Source organism: Caretta caretta, chromosome 2 (assembly GCF_965140235.1).
Source record: "Caretta caretta isolate rCarCar2 chromosome 2, rCarCar1.hap1, whole genome shotgun sequence".
Taxonomy (NCBI): Eukaryota; Metazoa; Chordata; order Testudines; family Cheloniidae; genus Caretta; species Caretta caretta.
The window spans coordinates 146,523,508-146,550,300 of record NC_134207.1 but is presented as its reverse complement, the minus strand read 5'-3'; the positions used below and the strand labels follow the sequence as shown (position 1 = coordinate 146,550,300).

The following is a 26,793-nucleotide window of genomic DNA, read 5'->3' as shown; positions in this document are numbered from 1 at the left end:
CACCGCGCTTTCCTTGCCCCCTGCCTTCCTTTATAAGGGCCCTTGTGGCCTGGAGGATTTGATCAAAGTCCCCCCATAGCCGAAGAGCCAGCTGTGCTCTGTCGCGGGCGCCACGGGTGTGTTCTAGGAACTTCCGTAGCGCATGCCGCAGCTCATGGGGGGGTGGGGTTACAATTCCCGAGGTGTTCCCTGATGGGACTCTTAATACAGCCTCGTGGTCCGCTAAGGCAGGTAGACAGGGTGCGGACCACCGACGGGGCGTCTGACAGGCTGGGGTTATTAAATTCATTTCATGCCTTGGGGTGGAGGGGGATGGCAGGGGAAAAATTGCCACTCCTAATGGGTCGTGGCTAGAAAGTGCAAAAACTGCTCCCTGGGGGGAATCTGCAAAAGGCGGAAAGGAAATAACCCCAGGGGCGGCATTAACATTACAGGAAGAGGGACCTTGGGCAGGGGCAGGGGTGGGGGCAGGGGCAGAGGTAAGGCTCTGGGGTGCAGGAGGCAAGCAGCTAAAGGAAAGTGCCTCCTGAGCAGAGTCAAGGGTTAAGGGGTAAGGGAGGGGGCTCCCAATAATGCTAGATGCTGGCTCCATGGTGGTCTTGGCGGCCATGGCATCAGGTGGTGGACCACTTTCTGCAGAGTGCTCACCCGGGAAAACAATTAAGGGGAGGGAGCATGGGGAAAGGGAGGCTGGGGTAAGGCTGCCCAGCTCAAGGCCAGCCGGCAGCAAATCATCCCCTCCCTAGGTGACCGGGGTCAAATCTAGGGCCTCAATCTCTGCATACACGGGGGAGAGGCCAACCCCTGCCACCCCGGGGGCCTCTCCTCTAGGGCCCGCCTCAATGGCCGCCTCAGGATCCGCAGGGGGTTCGGGTAGCGTCCAGGCAGAAGGGGCGTCCTCAGAAGTCTCGGAGGGGAGGGTCTCCCATGGAGGGGGGATTCTGCCCTCCAATGCCAGTCCGTCTTCCCCTCCCGACACCAGCGGATGGATCTCGCTCACGGCCGTGGCGGGAGGCTCGATAGCAGTGCCTCCTTTCCTGGTCTTCCGGGGGGCTTCTGCGTCGGGTGGATGCAGCGGAGCTCGAGCCTTCCGCTTGCCTCGCTTCCCCTGGACTAGGGTCCAGACCTCCATAGCATCATCTGGGGGCTGGTTAGCAGGGGTCGTGTCGGGGGGCGGAGGCAATGGTTTAGGGGTTCGGGGAGGTAGCGGTGGGGCAACATGAGGGGTGGGGGCTTCTCCTTGGGGAGGGCCCTCTCCTATACCCGATAATATCCTTGCCCTACCCTCCTCCATGGGCTCTGTTGGGTTGGTACTAGCAAGGGTGGAATTCCCTTGCTCGCCCGGGCGTTGTAGGGAAGGTATCTCCTGGGCCCGGACGGGAGCAGCAATGGGTCAAGTAGGAGGAGGGTTGGTTTCAGGTGCCGGGCAGCCAGGGGCGTCGGCAGCAACGGGGCCGATGTCCGGCCGGGTCTCGGGAGTTTCGGGTGCCCCTCCCCCCCGGGCCAAAGGGCAGTCTCTGCGGACATGCCCCGCTGAACGGCAGAGGTAGCACCGGGCCCCTCCGGTAGAATAAAAGACCCGATAGCGGGCTCCCTGGTAGGGGACTAGAAAGGACCCCTCAAGCGCCTCTTCGTCACGCGCTCCTGCCGGTGGTAGAAGCTGCACTTGCCGGCGGAACGAAAAAATGTGACGGAGGGTGGGGTCCTTGCAGCCCAATGGGAGAGGGCTGATGACAGAGACAAGTTTCCCCAGGGTGGAAAGAGCGGGTAACAGGGCAGCATTGGGTAAGAAGGGAGGAACGGAGGTAAGGACGAGGCGGACGCCCAGGTCTTCTAACGGTTCTAGGGGGACAAACACCCCCCCCACCGTCAGGCCCCTCTCTACCGCCTCCTGGGCGGCATCCTCCGAGGCTAAGAAGAAAACAACCTTCCCATACATCTTGGAGGCCGCCACAATAGCCGTGGGTCCTACCACCTTCGCCAACGCCTGCACATATATCTCCACGTGGGGCGAGACGGGCACCAGGAGGCAACGGACGCCGTGCTTCCTGGTCAAGGCGGGGAAAGGGCCTCGGCCGCTGGTGATGGTGGCGGAGGCGGGGGGGGGGGCGTGATGACGAGGCGGCAGGTAGGGGAGAGCCCGCCGCCGCCCGAGCATACGTCCTGGGGGCCGGGGGAGGGGCAATCGCAGAGCTGGTGGAGGGAAACACAGGGAGGGGCGCCACGGTTGATGACGAGGCTGCAGCGGTGGGGGCAGCCCCTGCCATGGAGGGCTCAGTGATTTTAGCGGGGCCCTTTCCTTTCCACCCGCCCTGGCCCTTCCGGCGAACCGGGGGGGGTTTCCTAGAATCTGGGTGGGCGGTGGGTGCAGCAGCAGCAGCAATCACCCTGGTGCCTCCTGCTACCGGTGCCCCAGCAGGGGGGGTGGCAAGTATCTTTGCAATAGTGGTAGGGGGGGGGACCTTGGGGGTCGGGCAGGGGTGGTGGTGGGGAAGGGACAACTAATTTTGTGGAAGCAATCTCACCCCTCTCGTTCCCCGCCATTGTGAGCACGGAAAGACAGGGAGACACCGGAAGGAGAAGGGGGGAGGGGAAAAAACGGAATAGCCCCTCCTTCCGCTAGACTGCGGACAGGAAGAGAAGGAAGGCCGAGGGGGGGGAACAAAATCGGGGTCCAGTAATAGGGGTAAGCTGTAGAATAAGCAATCCGGGGCGGGGGGGTGCAGACCCACACACGTTTGTCCGAAGAGTCTCGGTTGGTCGGCTCTTGTGTCCGGTCGGCAAAGTTCAAAGCGAACAGCTGGATCCGAAAGGAGATGGCAGATTGCCAGCAGAGACAGACGGCGGGGGGGCCGTGACAGTTGTAATAACGATGGGGGGGTAGGGACACCGATGGATCGGGGGTGGGGGTCTCCACGCCACACCCCCTGTGCCGCCACAAACGCAAATAATCACAGTCAAACTCCCCCCCACGAGAGTATAATTCAGAAAGTTACTCAATCTTACGGCCCTCTTCACGATGATTTATAGCTCCCTTGAATTATTTCTTCTGTCTGCTGAAATCTTCTTCTCCGGCTGTGTTGGCTGTGTTCCAAGGCCTTCGGCATGTTAAGAATGTTGTAAAGTCCGAGCTGCTGGCAAGACGGCTGGGTCTGGGGGTTTCCACTCCCCCCCCCCCCCCCGGACAGCAAATCGGCAATCCTCCCCCCCCTCCTCCGGGGGCTCAGCTGAGGCAAGTAGCTGCGCCCGAAAGCAGGCGTGGGGGGGGGGCGGATGCTGGCGAAGGACGTAGACGGAAAAAAAACACAAAAAAGAAAAAGAAAAAACAAAAAAGCGTCTGGCCCGGTCGGGGGGGGACTAAGGCAGGTGCAAAAAGTAAGAAAAATCCAGGCCAGGGGGCTTTAGGAAAGAATAGAAAGCAGATAGCTGAGGAGCAAGCAAAAGACGTTCCGTTTCCCAACAGGGAAGGTTCCAGAACAATCAGGAACCTTTGGAGACAATTAAGACAGGCTGCTTAGAACACCTGCAGCCAAACAAGAAGCTGCTAGAATCAATTAAGGAAGTCTAAGCAGGACACCTGGGTTTTAAAAAAGGAGCTCACTTCAGTTTGTGGTGTGTGTGTAAGGAGCTGGGAGCAAGAGGTGCTAGGAGCTGAGTGAGAACATGGACTGTTAGAGAACTGAGGTGTACAAACATTATCAGACACTAGGAGGAAGGTCCTATGGTGAGGATAAAGAAAGTGTTGGGAGGAGGCCATGGGGAAGTAGCCCAGGGAGTTGTAGCTGTTGCACAGCCGTTCCAGGAGGCACTCTAGACAGCTGCATTCTTCAGGGCCCTGGGCTGGAACCAGAGTAGAGGGTGGGCCCGGGTTCCCCCCAAATCCTCCCAACTCCTGGTCAGACACAGAAGGAGTCCACCTGGACTGTGAATTCAGAAAAACAGGCAAGCTGAGGGCTGCCGTGAAGCTCCAAGGTGAGCAAATCTGCCAGTAAGCGAAAGACCCACCAAGGTAGCGCAGGAACTTTGTGACAACTTTTACATTTGACTTGCCATAATTTATGCTCCTTTCTATTTTCCTCGGTAGGATTTAATTTCCAATTTTGCCTCTAACCTCTTCTTTTACTCAGTTTAGCCATAGTGGCATTTTTTTGGGTCCTCTTACTAATTTTTGTAAAGTTGGGATATGCATTTAATTCAAGCCTCTATTATGGTGTTGTTGTTTTTTAAAGTTTCCATGCAGTTTGCACTCTTGTGACTGTTTCTTTTAATTTCTGTTTAACTAGCTTCTTCATTTTTCTGTAGTTCCCCTTTTTGACATTAAATGTTACAGTGGTGGTCTTTCATATTCCTATCCCTCAAGCTGTTAAATTTAATTATTTGATCACTATTAATGAGTGGTTCAGCTGTATTCACCTCTTGGACTAGATCCTGTGCTCCACTTAGGACTAAATCAAGAATTGCGTCTCCCCTTTATGGGTTCTAGGAATAGCTGCTTGAAGAAGTCGTCATTCATGGTATCTAGGATCTTTATTTCTACATCCTGTCTTGAGGTGACGTACACAGTCAATATGGGCATAGTTGAAATCTTCCTTTAATTATTATTAATAAAGGTTTCTATTCTCCCTGAGCATTTCACAATCAACATCCTGGTCAGGTGGTCAGTACATTTCTATTGCTATATTCTTATTATTCAAGTATGACCTTTCTGTCCATAGATATTTTATGGTACAGATTGATTCATTTAAGATATTCACTATATTTGACTGTGTGATTTCTTGCACTCCCTGGCCTGCACAACCTATTCTTTCATTCTTACATATTTAGTACTCTGGTATTACAAGATCCCATTGATTGTTATCATTCCACCAAGTTTCTGTTGTGCCTATTCATCAATATTCTTATTTAATACCAGGCACTTAAGTTCACCCATCTTAGTATTTAAATGTCTAGCATTTGTTTATAAGTGCTTGTAAAATTTGTCACTTTTTAGTTGTCTGCCTTCATGTGATGTAATTGAAGAGGCCTCTTTCATTTGACTGTTTCTCTTCAGTTCCCTACCTGTACTTTATCAACTTCTATCTTCTCCTCTTTACTAGGATATAGAGAGACTCTGTTAATAGAGCCTCCCTTATGGGATGTCTCTGTCCAAACTGTGTGTTGGCTTTTCCCCAGCCCTTACTTTAAAAACTCCTCTACAACCTTTTTAATTTCACATGCCAGCAATCTGGTTCCATTATGGTTAGGTGGAGCCCACCCTTTCTGTATAAGTTCCTCTTTTCCCAAACGGTTCCCCAGTTCCTAATAAACCTAAACCCTCCTCCCTAGACTATCCTCTCATCTATGTATTGAGACCCTGAAGTTCTGCCTGACTAACTGTCCCTGCATCTGGAATTGGAAGCATTTCAGAGAATGCTACCATGGAGGTCTTGGACTTTCAACTCTTGCTTAGCAGCTAAGCCTAAATTTTGCCTCCAGTACCGCTCTCCTCCCTTTTCCTATGTCACTGGTATCTACATGTACCACTACCACCAGCTCCTTCCCAGTACTGCACATACATCTGTCTTGATTTCTCGAGAGATCCACAACCTTCAGACCTGGCCGGCTTCAGGGCTGGAAGAAGACCTAGATCTAGAGTAGTGTGGTAGGAGAAGATTGGAACCATGGGAGTAGAAACTGGGACTGGAGGCTGGTAGTGGTGGAAGACAGGGAGACAGTGGGTGGGGAGATACTAAAATCACATGAGGAGCCATAAGGAAGGGATGGGAGATAGCACTGACAAAGAGATGGAGTGTGGGGGAGAACTGGGACTGGCTGAACAAAGAGACTGGGATAAGGAGCAGAGAGAGGTGAGGACATGGAGATTGGATGAGAAACCTGGGGAGGGAGACTGCAACAAGGAGACAGGGGAGTGGAGCCCAAATGGAGGCCACAAGGTGGAATGTGGGGAAGAGACAGTTGGGTTAGTGATGGAGGAAACTGGGACTGGATGGACAAGGAGATTGGAGGCAAGGATCTCCTAGAGTAGGTGGGGGAGTAGTGGGAATGGCTAGTTGAGGAGACTGGTAACCAAGAGCACTAGCGAGAATGGAGGGGTAAAACTAAGACTGACTGAACAAAGAGTGAGACTGGAATCAGAAGCCTGTGACTGGAGACTGAGGCTGACTAGGCGAGGAGCCAATCATGGGGTAGAGACAGGAGTATGACAGGTTGCAGGGGATGGGGTAGAAGCCTCACTAGCTGCTCTGGGCCCAGTGGTGTACCTGAGGATTTTGCCCTTAAATTACTGCACCAGATTTTCAAAGATGGATGATTACGTATGTTTCAACCACAGTCAAAAGAGTATTGACATACAGAGTACAGCATAAAGGGATACCTGAAGACACAGGATTTGTGCACAAAGCAGTGCACATGCAAATTAGGCATGCAAGCTTAATTTTTGAAAATCAGGACTTCTGTCTCATCACTTTATTTCTTCATTTTCTCTTCGGTGTAATTTTCCTTAATTTGTTTCTTTTTGCTCCCTTTCCCCCCCAGTTGCAGAATTTTTTCAGTCTTCTCCCTCCTTTTTCTCCACACACACACTTCATTCTCCTTGCCTGCATTCAACACACTCTTTTCCTCCCCTTCATTCATCAGTCTCCCCTCTTAACCCTTCACACACACACGCACACAGAGCTGTTCCCCATCCCCAGTCACAATACTGACTTCCATCTCAAATATGCTATCCTGCTCAGGGCTGATCTCCACTTGCATGTGTATAAACTTTCAAGCTCTCTCTCACACTGAAGGTCCTATAATGCATGGTGTGTGGTAGTTTGTTAAATCAAAAAACAAAGGTGGCCAGGATTGGGATTACTCTGTGGCAGCCTCATTTTGCAGCTGCTTCAGCTGTGAGTCCTCCACAAGGCACCTCTGATCCAGGATTGTTGCCCTTTTGTTCCCTCCCAGCCCAGGATCCATGAATCTACCCTGACAACATGAGTTTACTGATGGAAGAGCATGTGTGAATGTGACTACCTTGTATCACCCCTGCTTTTCTCAGCTAAAATTTATTTCAAGTACACTGTATTATGGTGCAGTGATAGCTGCATTATAATTACACTGAATTCTGTAATGCAACCTTAACATGACCTTCAAACTCTACTTTGTAAAGTCACTGAAATGGCAAAAAAGAAAATATAAACACTGAGCAGAACTTTGGTTTGAGAAATGAATAGTTCAATAGTCAATCTTTTAGCATTTTTTCATTGGATTATCTCACTTTTATAGATTTCTTGCAAACAGGGCACAAAGAAAACACTCTGGGACCTGTCCTTTGTCCACACTTTCTCTTCATATGTGGATTTGTACAATATCAGCTGTAAATTATTAGTGTTCATATATAGAGCAATTTATAACTTTTTAGTCATACTTGAAAGTTTTTGTTAAGTTGAACCTGTTGACAAAAGGGGAAGGAGGGCAAGGTAGAGCCTCACCAAATACTTTTGTAGCCTATAGGAAAGATTTTCATAGAGTCCAAGGCCAGAAGGGACCACTATGAGCATGTAGTCTGACCTCTTATTTTGGGGAAGTTCTATGGCTTATGTTAAACAATTCCTTTTGATGTAGAGCATAGCTTTTTTTAAAAAAAATCTGATTTAAAACCTTGATTTAAAAAATTGCCAGTGATGGAGAATCCACCACGATCCTTGGTAAATTGTTTCAATGTTTGTTTTTGTTTCTCTGCAAAACAAAAAGACCTTTATCAAATATCTGTTCCCCACGTGGGTACTTACAGACTAATCAAGTCACCCCTTACACTCAAAGAGCTCAGTCTACCACTATAAAGCATATTTTCAATCCATTAATCATTCTCATGGCTCTTCTCTGAATCCTGTCCAGTTTTCAGCTTTGTGAAATTGGCTCTATTAAAGTACCAAGTATGTACATTACTGGTCTGGACTTTATTCTTCTTGCACATTATAAATGTGATCAAGTCATGATCATTTGTATCCAAGCCACCATTAACTTTTTAGTTCTGTGATCAGTTCCTCTTCAGCTGTTGGCTGCAACAATTTTTGCATTAGAAAACTCCATGTATAATATTTAGAAATTCCAAAGATGTTTTAGTACTGGTAGCACGAGACCTCCAGCAAATGCCATTCCAATGGAAATCCCCTATGATCACAATCCCCCCTCCTCCCCCAACTTACACATTGTAAGGTGCATGAGGAGTCATCTTTTTCCCTAGTGTGACCAAGGGGTCTGTAACAGACACCAACTAATACCCCATCTTGTGCTTTATCTGTTAGGACATTGATCCATAAGCATTCAAGATCATTTACTTCTGAGTGACTTGGAAAGAGGTAATGCCATTTTTGACAGAGTGCCACTGCCCCTCCCCTTTTGCCCACTCAATTTTTTCTAAATAAGTTATTGATTTTTAATTCTAATCACATGAATCACCACACTAGGTTTCAGTAACACTGAATAGATATAATTTATTCTTGTAACTGAGCAATTCCAATTCCTCCTTTGTTACACGTTTGTAACATTAGTGTATAGATAAGTCTAGAATTTCTGTTCCACAAAACCCTACCCTGCTTAGCAGCAGGGTCACTTCCAGAAAATGTCTTTGTCTTCCTTCATTTGTGGGACAGCAAGGATCTCCAGGAAGATCACTTGGATATTTTTCTTTTTCAGCACCCTTCTAAGTTCCCTGAAGTCATCCAGTATTAGTAAGATATCCCATAACATAGTGTCATTACTGCCAATATGAACCATTGCTGATGTTGCCTATCAACTTCAGAAGCCTATGCAGTCTTAGAGTGATGCTTGTGTCTTGGCCTCAGGAAAACAGCACACCATCCTGTTGTCTACCTGTCCCTTCCAGAATGTTCTTTCCATCCTTCTTAATGGAGAATTGCCAACAAGGATTATTTGTCTTCCTTGGCCAATTGGTGATTTCTTTGTGGGCAAGCTTGATTTTCTTACAGGTTGGGCTAAGCACCATCCACAAGTGTGTTCCATACATCTCTCCATTCTCTTGGATCAGCTGCATCTTCAGAGATATATCTTTCACAGTTTCCACAATGAGGATATGGTATTGATTGGAAACTTCAAGCTCTGTGGAATTCCTCTTGGTCCTCTTCTCTTTGGTGACCACAGCTAGGGTGACCAGATAGTAAGTATGATAAATCGGGATGGGGTGGGATGTGGGGGATAATTGCCTTTATAAGATAAAGCCCGAAATATCAGGACTGTCCCTATACAACTGGGACATCTGGTCACCCTAAGCACAGCCTGCCCATCTTTGACTGCCTACAGATGTTTAGAATGCTACCTCATCCTCTTTCCTCTTGTGTCTATGAACTGCCATGCCTCTTGAGTTTCTCTCTCTCCAACTCCTTGGTGCCCAGCTCTTTTCTTTCTTGAACCTGGGGTACTGATATTTCCCAAACCTGGTTGTCTAGAAACACTTCAATTTCTCAGATTATCTGTAGCATCTCTAGTTGCCCTTCCAATCCAAGAATCTTTTCTTCCAGCACAGCTACTAACTGCACTTCATACAAAGGAAGTCCCTTCTGGCTTCAGGCAAGAAAGAAAACATGGCACATGCATTGCAGGTCACAAACATTGCTCCATTTCTGATTATTAAGGAATCAAACAGAGTTGGACCTAGGAGGAAAGCCTCTCACACTCCCTGAGCTAAGAAAGAGTCCAAGAATTCAACACTTCTCTAAAAGGTATTTAAACTCTCAAGAAATTTACTATCCTTGTTCTTGACTAAGGCCATGAACCCCAAACTAGAAGACAGTTAGGGGAGAGCTGCTGACCATTTCCCATCCCCACCCATTTTTAACAAGGTAGCTTATGGAAGGCCACTGCAGAACCACAACCCAGTTATCTAACTTGATGATAAATTCCAGTCTTATCCACTGGAGCACACTATCTTCAATAGTTATTAAAACATTGAGTTATCCTATATCTAGCCACTATGAATCACACTCCTCTCCTGAAGGAAGGACAGAATCTAGTATATCTGATCCCCAATATTATAGTGCAGATTAAATAATTTTGTAACTAACCAGGAAGAAAATGGATTCTGTCCTACTCCAGTGGCTGGTCTATAAAGGGGCTAGCAATTACTCCTGTTGGTCCGGTAATAAGGGTCTAAGTTAAGGACTGATACATTTGAGTGGGCTGAGGTTTCAGGATGTGAGATGACCAGGAATTGGAAGAGAAAAAAGGGCAAATCTCGGAATGTGATAGAGGAAGCAGAAACAAGATTTAGACACACCCTATATGTAAAGGCCATGAGAGGGATAACGCAAAGATGAAGCCAGGATTATAGATGCAAGTTATATAGAGAGAATGATAATGCTCTCCATTGTGAGAAAGAAACAAGGTAGGAGGAGCCACTGAACAAAACACTGAGGGAGAAATTCAAAATGGAGGAGAACTTGGAGATGTTACAAAACCCTAGGCATGACAAGATTAAGTAGTAGTGCATAATCAGTGTCAAACCAATAGGTAAAGGAGGAAGATAAGTACCAGCCCTGAAACTAGGCCAGAATAAGGTCATTAGAGAACTTTGAGAGCTATTTCAGTGAAACATAGGGAACAGAAGCCAGGTTGGAGGGATTTAGAATAGACCTAGAGGAGAGAAATTTAAGGTAGCAATTGTAGATGGTGCATTCAATTAGTTTGGAGATATTAATACCTAGTTCAGAATGTCATAGTCCATCTGTAGAAAGAATAAGATCTCTAGCCTAGAAGTGTTGTAATAAAGAGATGTAAGCATAGAACTCATAATATTTTATTCAAAATCAATATGGTCTACACTGTTCTTCTATGTTTACTATGGCTGACTTAAAAAAGTTTGGTGTATTACTAGAATCTTTCCCCACTGTACCTCACATTCCTACACCAGATTTAACCACATGAAAGTCCACAGTTTGATTGTATGCTTCCTAACCTTTTTTCCTCCCTCCCCACACATTTTGTTCAAATTGAAAAAATTAATTCAAGTAGCAATAATGACTATGGGGGTCTTTGTGAGAAGACCACACCCAATACACACTAGCTCCTACCTCCATTCATGTCCATAAAAAGATGGTCTGATTCTCCATTGCCTTTTACTTCATACTTATTTATACTAATACAAAATAGGTGTAAAACACTGCAGAATTGGAATGATAAAGTGAACACAGAATACTAGATAGTAAAGAAATTGGCCACTTTGTGCTAATACTAATAATGGTTTAGATTTGAATATTTGTGAATAAATCTGCAGAAAACTTCATTCATATGAATGGCAGACTAAACTAGTATTCATTCCCTGAACATTATAGATCATTTGAATGAGGATAAGAGCTTTCATGGTTCACCTGAAAACTGAAATTAAGAAACAAAACACACACAAAAACAAAAGTCCCATTTTAGATTTTCCTATGATGGAGTCAGTATTCACCAAAAATCAAGATATACTTAGCTTTAGTGCTTCTTGTAAAAGCATATGAAGAAGAGTGTTAACTGCCATTATCAATCCCTTGACCTATCCAGTTCTTGTAAAAATATTGCCTGTTTGTGATTCAAGGTTTAGACGTAGTCTGAGAAACCAATAAACTAACTAGTTCATGTAGTTCAGCTGCTATGAATATTTACAAATCTCTTTTAAATCAGTCCCATCACTCTCTTCTCATCTACTTGGACAGCTAACTCCAGCTGAGAATAGAATAGTGGAGCAAAAGCAGTTGCTCAAGTAGTGTATAGTACTGGATGGGTCACGGCTGGCCTATTCCCTTTCTCTGTGCCACAATGGAGTCACCTTCACAGTCTTCCAACTAGTGGATTAAGGAATACTGAATTCCAAAAGTTTCAGTTCTGTCACTGGCTGTTCCTCCTCTCAGCTTGTCCCTCTCCTACCAACACTATTCTTTTGCTCCCAAACATTCCTCTCCTTCAACCCTTCCCACCTTCCTCTGTTGTTCTTAAGATTCATTTTTCAACCATACCTCCTCATTTCATCTTAATATCTCCCCTAATTTAAGAAAAAGCCGAGACACCAGCAGGAGGGCTTAAACACGGGACTGTCCCTTTAAAAACAGGCCATCTGTTCACCCTATCCAGAATGCTTGCAGTTGCTGAAACCTGTCTCTTTAAGGTGTTTGTCATAAAATATATGGCTAGGCCATCTTGAAGGAATTCTAGAATATCCTGAACTCTGGAAATATTTTTGCTTTATCCAACTGTCATAATACTGTCTGCATGGTACCATATATCCTGCTGGTATAACTTGTTCACAAGGCCACTTGCTTATAATATCTTTCCAATTCTTCTGAAATTCTGATTCTAATTTTTCCATCTTCTAGCTTTAGTTGATCTGGGATTTGGTGCATTATAGGACCATGTCTCAGTAGGCCTACCTGTGACTGGATTTTGAGAGGAATATCCAGTTTCTTGTGAATCAGAACTAAGAACCAGAATGTAAGGGGCTAATAAGTGACATATTCTGGAGGTCTCATGCCAAAGCAGCTCGATTTCCTTCTTTGACAGGATAACTGGTTCGGTGGATATGGGGAATGCAGCAGACATAATATACTTGTACTTGAGCAAGGCTTTTGACACTATCCCACATGATATTCTGATAAGTATGCTGGAGAAATGCAGGCTTGGAGGAACTACCATTAAGTGGATACATAATTGGTTAAAAAACTGCAAACAAAGAAACTATTAATGGAATAAGAACAGGAGTGCTTGTGGCACCTTAGAGGCTAACGAAAGCTTATGCTCAAATAAATTTGTTAGTCTAAGGTGCCACAAGTACTCCTGTTCTTTATTGCGAATACAGACTAACACGGCTGCTACTCTGAAACCTATGAATGGAATGATGCCAGATTGGAAGAAAGTGTAAAATGGGGTTCCACAGGGATTTCTTCTGGGTCAAGTATTATTTAACATCTTTATTAATTACCTGGATGTAGGAATAGAGAGCACACTGATCAAATTTGCAGATGACACAAAGCTGGGGGGAGAGGAGGGGTTTGCAAACACTTGGGAAGATAGAACTAAAAGTCAAAGGGATCTTGACAAATTGGAGAACTAGGCTATAAAAACAAATTGAAATTCAAAGACAAATGTAAGGTGCTTAGGGAAGAAAAATCAAATGCACAAATACAGAATCAGTGGGGGTTGTAGAGGGATAACTGGCTTGGCAGCAGCACTGCTGAGAAGGATCTGGGAGTTGTGGTGGATCACAACCTCAACATGAGTCAGCAATGTGATGCTGCTGCAAAAAAAGCAATCCTGCATTAACAGAGGCATAAGATGCAAGTCATGGGAGGTGATAATACCTCTCTACTTGGCACTGGTCAGGCCACAACTGGAATACTTGTCCAATTTTGGTCACCAATGTATAGAAAGGATGTAGAGAAATTGGAAAGGATCCAGAGGCAAGTGACAAATGATCAAAGGGATGTGCAAGCCATATGAGCAAAGGCTGAAGGAACTGGATATGTTTAGTTTGGAAAAGAGGAGATTAAGGGGGCTATGATAGCGGTCTACAACTACTTGAAAGGCTGCCATAAAAAAGATGGAGAAAAGTTGTTCTCTCTTGCAAAAGAGGGCAGGACAAGAGGGAATGGGTTCAAACTACAGAATAGCAGATTTAGATGATGTCTCAGGAAAAAATTCCTAACTATAAGAAGAGTAGGACAGTGCTACAGATTGCCTAGGGAGGTTGTGGAAGCTCCTTCACTGGAGGTTTTCAAAAAGAGGCTGGATAGCCATCTGTCTTGGATGGTTTAGACACAACAAATCCTGCATCTTGGCAAGGGGTTAGACTAGATGACCCTTGCGGTCCCCTCTAACCCTATGGTTCTAATAGCCCAATCCCAAGTGAACAGGTAGAAATACATGATGAAGATCTACCACTAGAGCTTAATATTGATTTAGGAGACATTACAATGGAAGACGTTAGAAAAGCCACCATAAACTTAAAAATAGGAAAGCAGCTAGAGAGGATAACATTACTGGAGAGATGCTTAAGGCAAGTGATGAAATACCCCTCCAGACTCTCCTTGTATATTTTCCTCTGTAGTGCGCGGGCGTGGCCTCCCTCTGAGACCGACAGGGAGAAACCACTCTCCATGCTCCCCACCAGAAGCAAAGGGGCAGGACAAGAAATTTTAAAAGGCAGACCCGGTCACTCAATTGTGCAAGAACTGAAGGAAGCAGATATCTCTTGCCTACTGCCGAGCCCTGTGCCCGAAATGGAGCTCTACAGCACTGAGGACCCAGAGGAAGTGCTGGGATGGAGGCCTGACCAGTACCCGGAGGAACTACTGGGACTGCCACTGGCCATGTACACCAGGAAGACAGAAGAACCTGAGGAGATGGAGGTACACCCAGGGGGTATAGTAGGAAGTAGCCCAGGGACACTAGACGCTAGTCTGGTTGTGTTGCCAGAGCTAGGTCAGTATGTTTCGATGGGATTCCTTCTGACCCAGTGGTGGAGCAATCTTCCATTGTCAAGGACCTGGTGGAGTAGGGTGGGCCAGGGTCCTCTTCCCCCCTGCTGCCCAGAAGGCCAGAGCCTTTAAACTGCTCGGTGCTCTGACATGCCCAGAGGGCCAGAGCTTCTAGACTGCTTGTTGCTGTACCCCACCCAGAGGGGCAGAGCCTTTAAACTGCTTATTGCTCTGCCCTGCCCAGGGGGCCAGAGCCCTGAGACTACTAATCCCTCTGTTGAGCCTTGCATTTATAGGCAAATTGCACTGAGGTGGTGTGGTGTCCCTCTGAGACTGATAGGAAGGGACAGCCACGAACCACTATACATGGTGGAGAATAAAGGCAGTGCCCCATCCTTGAGAAAAGGGTTTTTTGTGCTACCAACCTGCCTCCAGCCCCAAGCTGCCAGAATGGAGCTGGATAAGCTGATGAAGTGGTGGGTGGAGAGCCAGCAGCAGCAGCAGGCGGCCATCCAGCTCCAACAGCAGCAGCAGCTAGTGCAGCAATTAGAAGCCAAGGAGCAGCAGCTGATCTGAGGGCCCAACAGCAAGAACAGCAGCGGCAGTGCCTCCAGGAGCTTGCAGCCCCGCTGCTCAGCTCCACTCCTGGAGGAGTGACAACCCTGGCTGCCTGAGATACCAGTGCAGCTTACTAAAATGGGGCCCAAGGATGACCCGGAAGCCTTCTTGATCACTTTTGTATGGGTTGCCTCGGTAGCCAGATGACCCGTGGACAAATGCATCATGCTCTTGGCCCCATACCTGACAGCCCAGGCCATTTATAATGGGCTACCCAATGACAAAGCCTGGGACTATGGGCACATAAAGGCAGCCATACTTGACTCCTTGGATATCATCCCCAATACCTTCTGACAGTGGTTCTAGGGGAAGACATACCTGCTGGGAGCCTGACCCCAGGTTTTGGTGCCCCTGCTGACAGTGGCTCCAGCCCAAGAGACACTTCGTAACTGATATGGCTGAGCAGGTTGTCATCAAACAGTTTGTCCACATACCTCTGCCCCATGGGAGGGCCTGGGTTTTTTGACACCGATCCACCACCCTGAGGGTGGAGGTGGGCTTGATGGAAGACTTTCTGGCAGCAGAGGCCCTGGTCACGCTGGCAGCCATGGCTAGGATGCCAGCTAGTAGCCCCCTAGGCTTGGGGAAGACCCCCAGCCCTAAGGCTGATGCTCGACTTGGCCCAAACCATGAGGAAGACCTCAGCAGCAGCCACCTGCCATGGATTACCCCAACATCCTGAGGAACCGCTGCAGGTCATGCTACAGGAGGGAGACCTGTGAATCTGAGCTCACCAAATCATAGAATCCTAGACTTTAAGGTCAGAAGGGAGTATTATGATCATCTAGTTTGACCTCCTGTACGATGCAGGCCACAGAATCTCACCTACCCACTCCTGTAACAAACCCCTAACCCATGTCTGAGCTACTGAAGTCCTCAAATCGTGGTTTAAAGCTTCAAGGTGCAAAGAATCCTCCAGCAAGTGACCTGTGCCTGTAATGCAGCTAGCCGGGGCTCGACCCTCTCCGGGGTGGTGGGGAGCCACGCTGGCTCACGAAACACAGATAATGTTTGGGGGAATTAGTCTGGCTGTGGGAGTCTCCCTCGGCAGTGCTTGCAGCAACTGAAACAAGCACCATGAGCCCGGGCCCTAGGTCAGGGCAGGGCAACAATAAGTCAGGTGCTCAGGTTCTCCGGCAGGGGCTGAGCAGTAGCAAACAGTATATAGAAATAGGCCCAGGGTCAGGGCAGGGCAAGCAAGCCAGTAGCTCAGGCCCTCAGGCAGGGGCTGAGCAAATAGTTCAACGTTAGCAGGCCTAGGCCTCTAAAGGACCTGGAAGAGGGGGAGACTGCCACCCACAAGTTGGGTGGCAGGGGGGACACAGGCCCTCCCACTCCACTGTGTCCCAGCCCAGGGCCCTAGCAGGGGCAGAAGGCCCGCTGCTGTGTCAGTGTGAATCCTGGCCTCAACACACTGACATGGGCTCTGGCAGCATTACAGCCAGACTAGGGTCAACTGTCCCCAGGCTACTTCCTAATCCCCCCTCTTGGGGTACCTGGGTCCAGGCAGTGTGCTCTGGAGCATCCAGCACCATGGGTTCCTCAGGGTAGCAGGCAAGCAGCAGGCCCGGCAACTCCTCCAGGTAGCAGCTGCAGGGCAGGTCTGGCAACTCCTGGCATGTACCTTGGACCGCAGGGGCTTCCAAGTCGCAGGCCAGGCTGGAGGCATCTGGCCTCCCTGGTAGCTGGGCCCTCAGGGAGCTCTGCAGGTGAGCTTTTATACTTCCGGGTCGCCACCTGACCCTCTGAGGGGTGGGCTCAGAGCTCCCGGGCTCCGCCCACTCTGGCACCTGGATGGGCTTGTCCCTCTCCGGGGCGGCAGGGAGTCACAATGCCTCACTACAGTACCACACGCTGCAGAGGAAGGCAAAAAAACCCCAGGGCCTCTGCCAATCTGCCCTGGAGGAAAACTCCTTCCTGACCCTAAATATGGCGATCAGCTAAACCCTGAGCGTGTGGGCAAGACTCACCAGCCAGACACCCAGGAAATAATTCTCTGTAGTAACTCAGATCCCACCCCATCTAACATCCCATCACAGGCCATTGGGCATATTTACTGCTAATAGTCAAAGATCAATTAATTGCCAAAATTAGGCTATCCCATCCTACCATCCCTTCCATAAACTTATCAAGCTTAGTCTTGAAGCCAGATATGTCTTTTGCCCCCACTGCTCCCTTTGGAAGGCTGTTCCAGAACTTCACTCCACTGATAGTTAGAAACCTTCGTCTAATTTCAAGTCTAAACTTCCTGCTGGCCAGTTTATATCCATTTGTTCTTGTGTTCACATTGGTACTGAGCTTAAATAATTCCTCTCCCTCTCTGGTATTTATCCCTCTGATATATTTATAGAGAGCAATCATATCTCCCCTCAGCCTTCTTTTGGTCATGCTAAACAAGTCAAGCTCTTCAGTCTCCTTTCATAAGACAGGTTTTCCATTCCTTGGATCATCCAAGTAGCCCCTCTCTGTAACGGTTTCAGTTTGAATTCATCCTTCTTAAACACGGGAGACCAGAACTGCACACAGTATTTCAGATGAGGTCTCACCAGTGCCTTCTACAATGGTACTAACACCTCCTTATCTCTACTGGAAATACCTTGCCTGATGCATCCCAAGACCACATTAGCTTTTTTCACATTGGCAGCTCATAGTCATCCTGTGGAAAACCAATACTCCAAGATCCTTCTCCTCCTCTGTTACTTCCAATTGATACATCCCCAGCTTATAACTAAAATTCTTGTTATTAATCCCTAAATGCATAACCTTACACTTCTCACTATTAAATTTCATCCTATTACTATTACTCCAGTTTACAAGGTCATCCAGATCTTCCTGGATGATATCCCGGTCCTTCTCTGTATTGGCAATACCTCCCAGCTTTGTGTCATCTGCAAACTTTATTAGCACATTCCCGCTTTTTGTGCTGAGGTCAGTAATAAAAAGATTAAATAAGATTGGTCCCAAAACTGATCCCTGAGGAACTCCACTAGTAACCTCCTTCCAGCCTGAGTGTTCACCTTTCAGTATGACCTGTTGCAGTCTCCCCTTTAATCAGATCCTTATCCACCTTTCAATTTTCATATTGATCCCCATCTTTTTCCAATTTAGCTAATAATTCCCCATGTGGAACCGTATCAAATGCCTTACTGAAATCAAGGTAAATTAGATCCATTGCGTTTCCTTTGTCTAAAATATCTGTTACCTTCTCAAAGAAGGAGATCAGGTTGGTTTGGCATGATCTACCTTTTGTAAAACCATATTGTATTTTGTCCCAATTACCCTTGACCTCAGTGTCCTTAACTACTTTCTCCTTCAAAATTTTTTCCAAGACCTTGAATACTACAGATGTCAAACTAACAGGCCTGTAGTTACCCGGATCACTTTTTTTTCCTTTCTTAAAATTAGGAACTATGTTAGCAATTCTCCAGTCATACAGTACAACCCCTGAGTTTACAGATTCATTAAAAATTCTTGCTAATGGGCTTGCAATTTCATGTGCCAGTTCCTTTAATATTCTTGGATGAAGATTATCTGGGCACCTCAATTTAGTCCTATTAAGCTGTTCAAGTTTGGCTTCTACCTCGGATGTGGTAATATCTACCTCCATATCCTCCTTCCCATTTGTCATCCTACTATTATCCCTAAGCTCCTCATTAGCCTCATTAAAGACTGAGGCAAAGTATTTGTTTAGATATTGGGCCATGCCTAGATTATCATTTATCTCCACTCCATCCTCAGTGTTTAGCGGTCCCACTTCTTCTGTCTTCATTTTCTTCTTATTTATATGGCTATAGAACCTTTTACTATTGGTTTTAATTCCCTTTGCAAGGTCCAACTCTACATATCTTTTGGCCTTTCTCACTTTATCCCTACATGTTCTGACCTTAATAAGGTAGCTTTTCTTTGCTGATCCCTCCCATCTTCCACTCTTTGGAGGCTTTCTGCTTTTTCTTAATCACCTCTCTGAGATGCTTGCTCATCCAGCTTGATCTACAACTCCTGCCTATGAATTTTTTCCCCTTTCTTGGGATGCAGGCTTCTGATAGTTTCTGCAACTTTGACTTGAAGTAATTCCAGACGTCCTCCACCTTTAGATCCACAAGTTCTTCAGTCCAATCCAGTTCCCTAATTAATTTCCTTAATTTTTTAAAGTTAGCCCTTTTGAAATCAAAAACCCTAGTCACAGATCTATTTTTGTTTATCCTTCCTTCAAGAGCATTTGCCCAGACCAGTCCTCTAACTGTCTCAGGTCTAACCAGTCTGTCTCACAAACATAAACCTTCAATCTTCAGTGTAGGGCTTTCTCCAGCGGCTCCCGGGTTTAGATTTTAAGGTCAGAAGAGATTTATGATCTAGCCCAACCTCCTGCATAACAGACCATAACACTTCACCAAGTGATTCTAGCATCAAGACATAATTTCTGGTTGAGCTAGAGCATCTGTTTTTTGGAAAGACAGCAAGTATTGATTTAAAGACTTAATGTAATGGAGAAGCCTCTACATCCTTAGATAAATTGTTCTAATGATTAATTACCCTGACTTAAAATTTTGTGCCTTATTTTTAGTCTGTATTTATCTAGCTTCAGCTTCCAGAAATTGGATATTGTTAAATTTCTGGATTAAAGAGCCCTCTGCTATTAAATTTCTTCCCCTATGGTCAAGTCACCTCTTAATCTTGGCTTGGATAAACTAAATAGATGGAGCTTACTCAAGCTTGAGTAGGGCTTGAACTTTACTATTGGGTAGGTTTTCCTGTCTTCTGAATTCTCTCCAATTTATCAACATCCTTACAAAGGACAAAAAATAGTCCTTTATTGGTGGATTTCTTTCTCTCTGGCTTAACCCAAACATGACCCATTTTTGGGATACTTCCCCCAGACCTGGATTTAGGCAAATTGGGATCCTAGGCACCCTATAACATGGACTGTCACCTTGGCCTTGCCTCCCCTCCTACCCCCACATGGTGTGTAGATACTTAGACAAGAACATGCTGGGATGTTGAGGGGCCTGCCACCCCACATTTTCAGGAGGGAAGGGGCTGCAGTAGCCCTACCTCCACTCCAAGAAAAGCAGAGATGGCTGCAGGGGGTCCCTCTTCTCACAGAGAGGTAGCAGCAGGGGCCACTCTTTTCCACTATAGGAACAGCAGCAGGGACCCACTTGTGAGCAGTAGTTGCTGCAGGGGTCCCCTCTGCTCCCAGCAGACAAAGGAGGGCCCCACACAGCTGCTGGGGTGAATAATCTGCTTGGATAAGTCCTGCACTGTTTTGTCTTGCCATACACTGTCTTGGTCCCTGTGCGTCCCAGAGCTCAGGCTGCAGCCTGAGCCCTGGAATCTACACTGCAATGAAATAGCCCCATGGCCCAAGCCCCGTGAGAAGGAGTCAGCTGGCATAGGCCAGTCATGTGTTTTTAATTGCAGTGTAGACATACCCTAAGTAACATTATAGGGCAGGAAAAGCTAATCTGTGCCAGTCTGTACCCTTGTGTTCACCCCTTTCACAGGATTATGATAAATTTTGTACAAAGTATGGCTTGTGAAGTATCATTTGAAAACTCATAATTTGCTGATCTTTATTTCCTGGTAAAATACTGTGGCAACACTGTATGTAAAGTTATAAGATTCCTCTGTATGGTATAACTAAGACATGTTCCAAGTCTGGAGAGTGACCACAAACCAGTTTCCCAGAAACAAAAAGGCAAACTGATGCCTCAGCCAGGTTTAACCATCACCTGGTTAAATGGCCACTCTTGGGCAGGAAAGAAGTTGTGGATGAAATAGCTACCTGTTGACAAAGAAATAGCTTGGCGTTCCCATCTTCACAGATTTTCTGTCTCCTGAACCTCAGCTAGAGATGCTTCTTGAAGAAGAGAAAGAAGTATAAGAAGGGAAAGCAGATGCCCCAAAACATTCGTCCCTTTCTCTCTGCTCACGGCACCCATGACACCTGAAGAACAAAGGAAGCAGCATTGGACTGTGGGAGGGATCCTGACTGAAATAAGTTCAGACAGTAAGACTGCTGAAACATCTGGTGAGAGACCTTTGCTTTGTATTCACTCTATTTTTTAAAGCTAGGCATTAGTTGCATTTTACTTTTCTTGTTAATGTAACAACTTCTGACTTTTATGCCTCATTACTTATCACTTAAACTATATCCTTTTGTAGTTAATAAACTTGTTTGTTTTATCTAAACCAGTGTTATTTGGATTGAAGTGTTTGCGAAACTCCATTTGGGATAACAGGATTTGTGCATATCATTTTATATTAATAAAATGACTTTATGTGAGCTTGTAGTGTCCAGGAGAAAGCCAGGTAGTACAAGACATGCATTACTGGGGAAAGTCTGGGACTGGGAGTTTACTGGTGTTTCTCTGCAATATAATTGAAGACTGGCTGGCTTTAGCACTCATGCAATATAACTGGAAGTAACTTACATACTGGAGACTGGGTGTGAGCAGACCAGAAGCGATAGCTCTCACTGAAAAGCAGTGTAAGGAACACCCCAGGTTGGAGAACTGAGGGGACACAGCTGTTCATCAGTCCAGATTGTACACTGTGTATAGCATGTCATGTATGCTATAGTCAAAGCTGCAACAGAGTTAAAAAACAGGAAACAGAGGCACTTTAAATGTATATAACTGGAATGCCGTCACTAAAAATTAGTGCATAGTACTGAAAAGGGCAATCTTTTTAAATGTAAAAAGCTGTTAGACTTTATTTTGGGAATTAAGTGGAAAGCTGCAGAGCTGTATTCTACTATAGCTTGCTAGCACATTGTGAAGCTTCCTAAGGAGTTCTAATAAAATAGTCATATGGAAGGAATACTCATCTACAAGCCAGGAGACCATGAGTTCTGTTCTCTCCTCTTCTACCCACTGCTGCTAATATTTCTGTACACTTGGGCACTAAAGCCTGGGCTCTGAACCCAGAGGCTCTCGGAACTTGAACCTGAATGTCTGTAATGACATTTTTAGCCTCATAGCATGAGCCCAAGTCAGTTGACCCAGGCTCTGGGACTTGCTTCAGTATTTTTGTTATTCTGTGTAGACATACCCAGAGAGAGGGTGCATGATACTGTATAGGCTGGTTGCGAGGGTAGTCACCTGGGAGGTTTGAGACCTGAATTCAAATCCTTGTTTCAGAGCAGGGAATCTAATCTGGGTTTCCCACATCCCAGGTGAGTGCCCTAACCAATGGGCTAAAGATTATAAGGGCAGGTGGGAGAACACCATCATTTCCTCAAGCTGTTTTGTGAATTGCAACCAAGTCCCCTTATAAATCTAGCCCCAAAAGGTTTTTGGCTGAAACTATTAAACAAATTTGTGTCAAATTTTGGATCAGACAAAACTACATATTTTTGGTGAATAAACTACTCATCTGAAAAATTTTGCCCAGCTCTTATCCATGCTACCTGGGTGCCAGCAGAAGGTAACTGACAGCACAGGAGAGAGAGTCTGCTCTCATTTTTGGTACCTGCCCTGTCCCTGAAATAGCCTGGAGTAGCAGTTGGAGGAAAAGTCTCAGCACCTGCCGTCTCAGGCCAGAGCATACTCAGTGGCAGATGAAATCTTCAGAAATTTTATCTGTGAAGCTCTAAGCAGTTTCTACCAAGCATATGGAAACTGATTTTTTTTCAAAGGTGCATACATTGGCCACACGTGGGTAGATTTGCACAGGGAATGACAAACGGTACTATGGGGGCACTAAAGCTTCTTAACAAAAATAAGAAAAAAAAAAAAAAGGTTGTTAAATTATTTTTTAATGTGAACAAAACAATATAGTTTTCCCTAATCTGGTTCTTGGAAACTGTTGAACTCTTTTAGTTAAAACTTTCCAGTTAAAATAGTTAGTCTGAGGCTGACACTTGACATTGAAAATTTCAAACTGAACAGTTAGTATGCTGAAGTTATAAGCAACTAAAAACTGGGTCTTATGTTGGAAGTGTCAGACAAGCTTAATAATAGGCATCACTACCATCTCTGCCTCTAATATTTCTAAACAGGTTATGATAATTGGTTTGATACATTATGGGCCATCTTTATCAATATTACCTGTTTAAAATTATATGAACATACCAATTATTTCTTTACATGGTTACCTTTAAATATGCAAATTCAATAGCATTTACTAAGTAAATGAAATCCTTTCCCCATGCTACTACTGTTGCTGGAAAAAATTACAGGAAGGCAGGATATTTGACAGACAATTTCAAACCACTTCACTTGAATAAAATAGAAAACAGCCTTCTTCAAGCATAACTATATTTTTGTATTGGATACTTTTCAGCTATCATGTACTGAAACTAATCTGAGCCAGAACAACTATAGGCACTGCTGTAAATACAGTAGAACTTGAATAATTTGCATTGGGGGACTCATTAGTGAACTACTGAATTTTATGAATTAAATACATACACACACACACCACAATCAAAAGAGCAAGGGCACTTCATCACAAAATGCACTTCTTAATTTATTTTGACAATTACATTGCTCTTTATACTATAAAAGTAAATATTCTGAAATATTTTGTGTATAAGACTACTGCTATTTTGAAATGTGAGACAGTACAAGATTTTTTGCACAAATTATTCAGTATTAAGATTAGCAAAGGGGATGATGAGTGTGAGATTTTTGTGGAATAATAGTTATTGAATTTGGAGTGTTATTTGTAACATGGGTCTTTTACTGAGTTCAGCCAATAATGTAATCAAGTAGATATTTCTAAAAGACAGAGAGATCATGAGTTCTTTTTTCCCCAAAGCACAAAAAAGCAGTATACCAGTCAAGAGTGGAAAGTTATAGAAATGCCCCAGTAAGGCATCAGGGCCAGATTAGGGCAACTCAAGGGCCTTGATATATGGAGACTTGGGGTCTCCCATTGCCTTGACCCCATGTAGCAGCAGCCAGGGGCACCCTCCCACACCAAAGAGGCAAGGGTGGCAGTTGGGGACCCACTTCTCCTTCCAGGAAGGGCAGTATGTCCCCCTATCTTCTTGGGAGCAGCAGCAGAGGAACTTCAACTCCTAGAGGCAGGATCAGCAGCATGAGGCTTTCTTTACCCCCCACAGGACCAGCAACAGAGGCCCCTCCTCCCCTTGGAAGCAGTAGAGGTCTCCTTCCCCTCCCCCCAGGCATGAAGGAGTTACAGCAAGGGGCCTGTAATACATGCTGGCTGTTGGGTGGGCCATGCATTTCTCCTCCTTCCACATAAAGTCCTCTGCTGGAATGATGTTATTATGGCTTCTCAGAGCAGAAAGTCTTGGAGTTAAAACCCCATACAGATGTACAGAGCTATATTACTGCATTGGTTACACTTCTCTTGCATTTCTTTTTAGTAACCACGAAACTTTGTTTAATAAAAGCTCAAATTCTGATATGATCCCATGGTTCCAGGAGTGAGGGCCATAATACAGCCTTGGAAACCAACAACCATTTCTCTGTGTACTGATGTCACATGATTACACTTGTGGCATGGTAGTGTTTGTGGTACAGATTAAATTTAAGTACTTGTTTCCAAAAATTAATTTCCTCATAATGTCACTACACAGTAGCATTAAGGGTCTTTGGGTGCCTTATCTGTACTTCCATAACTTATGATTGGATTTCTGTTAAACTTAATTGTAACTGTGAATGTCTTGCGTTTGTAATGCTTGTTTTGAGATAATGATATTATTTTGTGATTTTTATCATTAAATTGCTTGTGTATACTCCTGATCTTTGCTCAAATTTAATTTTTTTCTGGGAATATTATTACATCCATGCCAAATAGGAGGGAATATATAAAATAGATTGGCAGTGATGTTTTTTTGAGCTCTTGGCAGTACTACTGCATGATCTTTAATGTGATCTGTGAACAATGAAAACTGGGAATGGAAAAATACTGCTATTGTCTTAGTCATAGCTCTAGAGCAGTCGAAACTTGTAATTTGGCACTTCAATTTTTAGAAGAGCTACTAACGTGCAGTTAACAAAATTTTAGTTTTTCCAGTCTATATATTTTGATTGTGAATTAACTTGGGGTAAACATTACCAAAATGGAATTCTTCTCTAAATATGACTGTGTGTACAAAGTTAAGAGAAAGATGGGAAATTGTAAAAGCCAACAAAACAAACTAATGCAATCTTTCTCACGGAATATGAAAGACTACCTGGGGTGAGCGTGAACAATTTTAGCTTTCATTTAAAGCAATTATGGTTGTAGAGAAAACCTTAAATTAAAGCAAGTGTAACTGTAAGCGTATAGGTGGGTGTGGCTCTTCCTCCCTCTCAGTCCCCTTTGCTGATGCCACAGTCTAAGGGCACGTCTACACTGGCAAAGTTACAGCACTGGCAGTTACAGCGCTGCTCAGAGAGTACCAAAGGAAAACCACTGTTGTGTGTTCACACTGACAGCTGCCTGTGCAATAGTGTGTTCACACTATTTGGGGGGAGGGATAGCTCAGTGGTTTGAGCATTGGCCTGCTAAACACAGGGTTGTGAGTTCAATCCTTGAGGGGGCCATTTAGGGATCTGAGGCAAAACTTGGGGATTGGTCCTGCTTCAAGCAGCGGGTTGGACTAGATGACCTCCTGAGGTCCCTTCCAACCCTAACCTTCTATGATTTAAGGATACGCACTTGCACTGAGAGTATCAATTCAGGACAAACTGCTTAGAGCAAGGCTGTCACAGCACAAGGCTGGGGGTCCTTTGCACGCCAAACTAGCCAAACAGAGAGGACTTTGGTTTTACCCCACTGGCTAACCAGAAGTCTTACAAGCAATTCCTTTAGACGCTCCAGTTTCCCAGTATCACCACCAGCACCGCTCCTTATGGAGGATGAATGGTTATGAAAACCAATACCCCAATAAAAGAAAAAAGGTTCTCCCGATCCCAAAGGACCAAGGCCCAGACCCAGGTCAATATACCAGTCAGACCTTACCCACAAATCACGCTGTTGCCAATCCTTTGGAATCCAAAATCTAAAGGTTTATTCATAAAAAGAAAGAAATACAGATGAGAGTTAAAATTGGTTAAACGGAATCAAGTTTCTGGAGTACATCCACAGTTTGGATAAGTCATTTAGTTTGTAGCAAAGTTCCTCCAGAGGTAAGAGGCAGGATTAAAGACAAAATGGAGAAGATGCAGCTGCCTTTTATAGCCTCTTGCCATGTGACTTTAGCTTCCTTTATTTCATACACAAGCTGCCCGGCACATGGCTTGAAAGCCTTAAGAGTCCTCTCCATAGGCATGCCCTGCATGTCTTGCTGAGTCATAAGGTGTATCTGCCTTCTCTCAATGGGTCAGTTGTATAATGGATGGTCCTTAATGGGCTACCAAGCAGGCTAGGCAGTGCTGATGCCAAACTGTCTGGGGTGTCACCCAGAAGCATAGCACAAGTTTGAAAATACAGACAGTACAGAACCCATAGTTATAACTTTAAATACAAAAATGATACATGCATAGAGATAGCAAATCATAACCAGCAAATCCTTACTTGACCTCCTTTGTACAAGATTTGGTGCCACTATAGGACCTTGGTTTCAACAGTGGGCTATACAGTCACAGTTCATGTCAATAACATCACAGGGGGTTGTGCTCATGGTGGGGTTGGGCATCTGGCAAGCAGCCTGTGGGCGGGGGCATGCGCTGATGCCAGGGTCGGGCACCCAGCAAGTAGCCTAGGGGCGTGGGGGCGGTGCTCAGGCTGGGGTTGGGCATCCAGTTAGGAGCCTGTGAAGACGCGA

At 45.4% G+C, this 26,793-nt stretch overlaps 1 long non-coding RNA gene across 1 annotated transcript in view; it reads right to left on the bottom strand.

Annotated features, from left to right (window-relative positions):
* Positions 1-8,513: 8,513 nt before the first annotated feature.
* Positions 8,514-26,793, bottom strand: part of LOC142071119 (uncharacterized) — a 35,157-nt gene continuing 16,877 nt past the window's right edge. Inside the window, exons 2-4 of the long non-coding RNA XR_012667100.1 lie at positions 21,503-21,656; positions 20,854-21,015; positions 8,514-9,147 (exon numbers count right to left, since the gene is read on the bottom strand). This is a non-coding gene — a long non-coding RNA (uncharacterized LOC142071119). The remainder of the gene's footprint in view (positions 9,148-20,853; positions 21,016-21,502; positions 21,657-26,793) is intronic.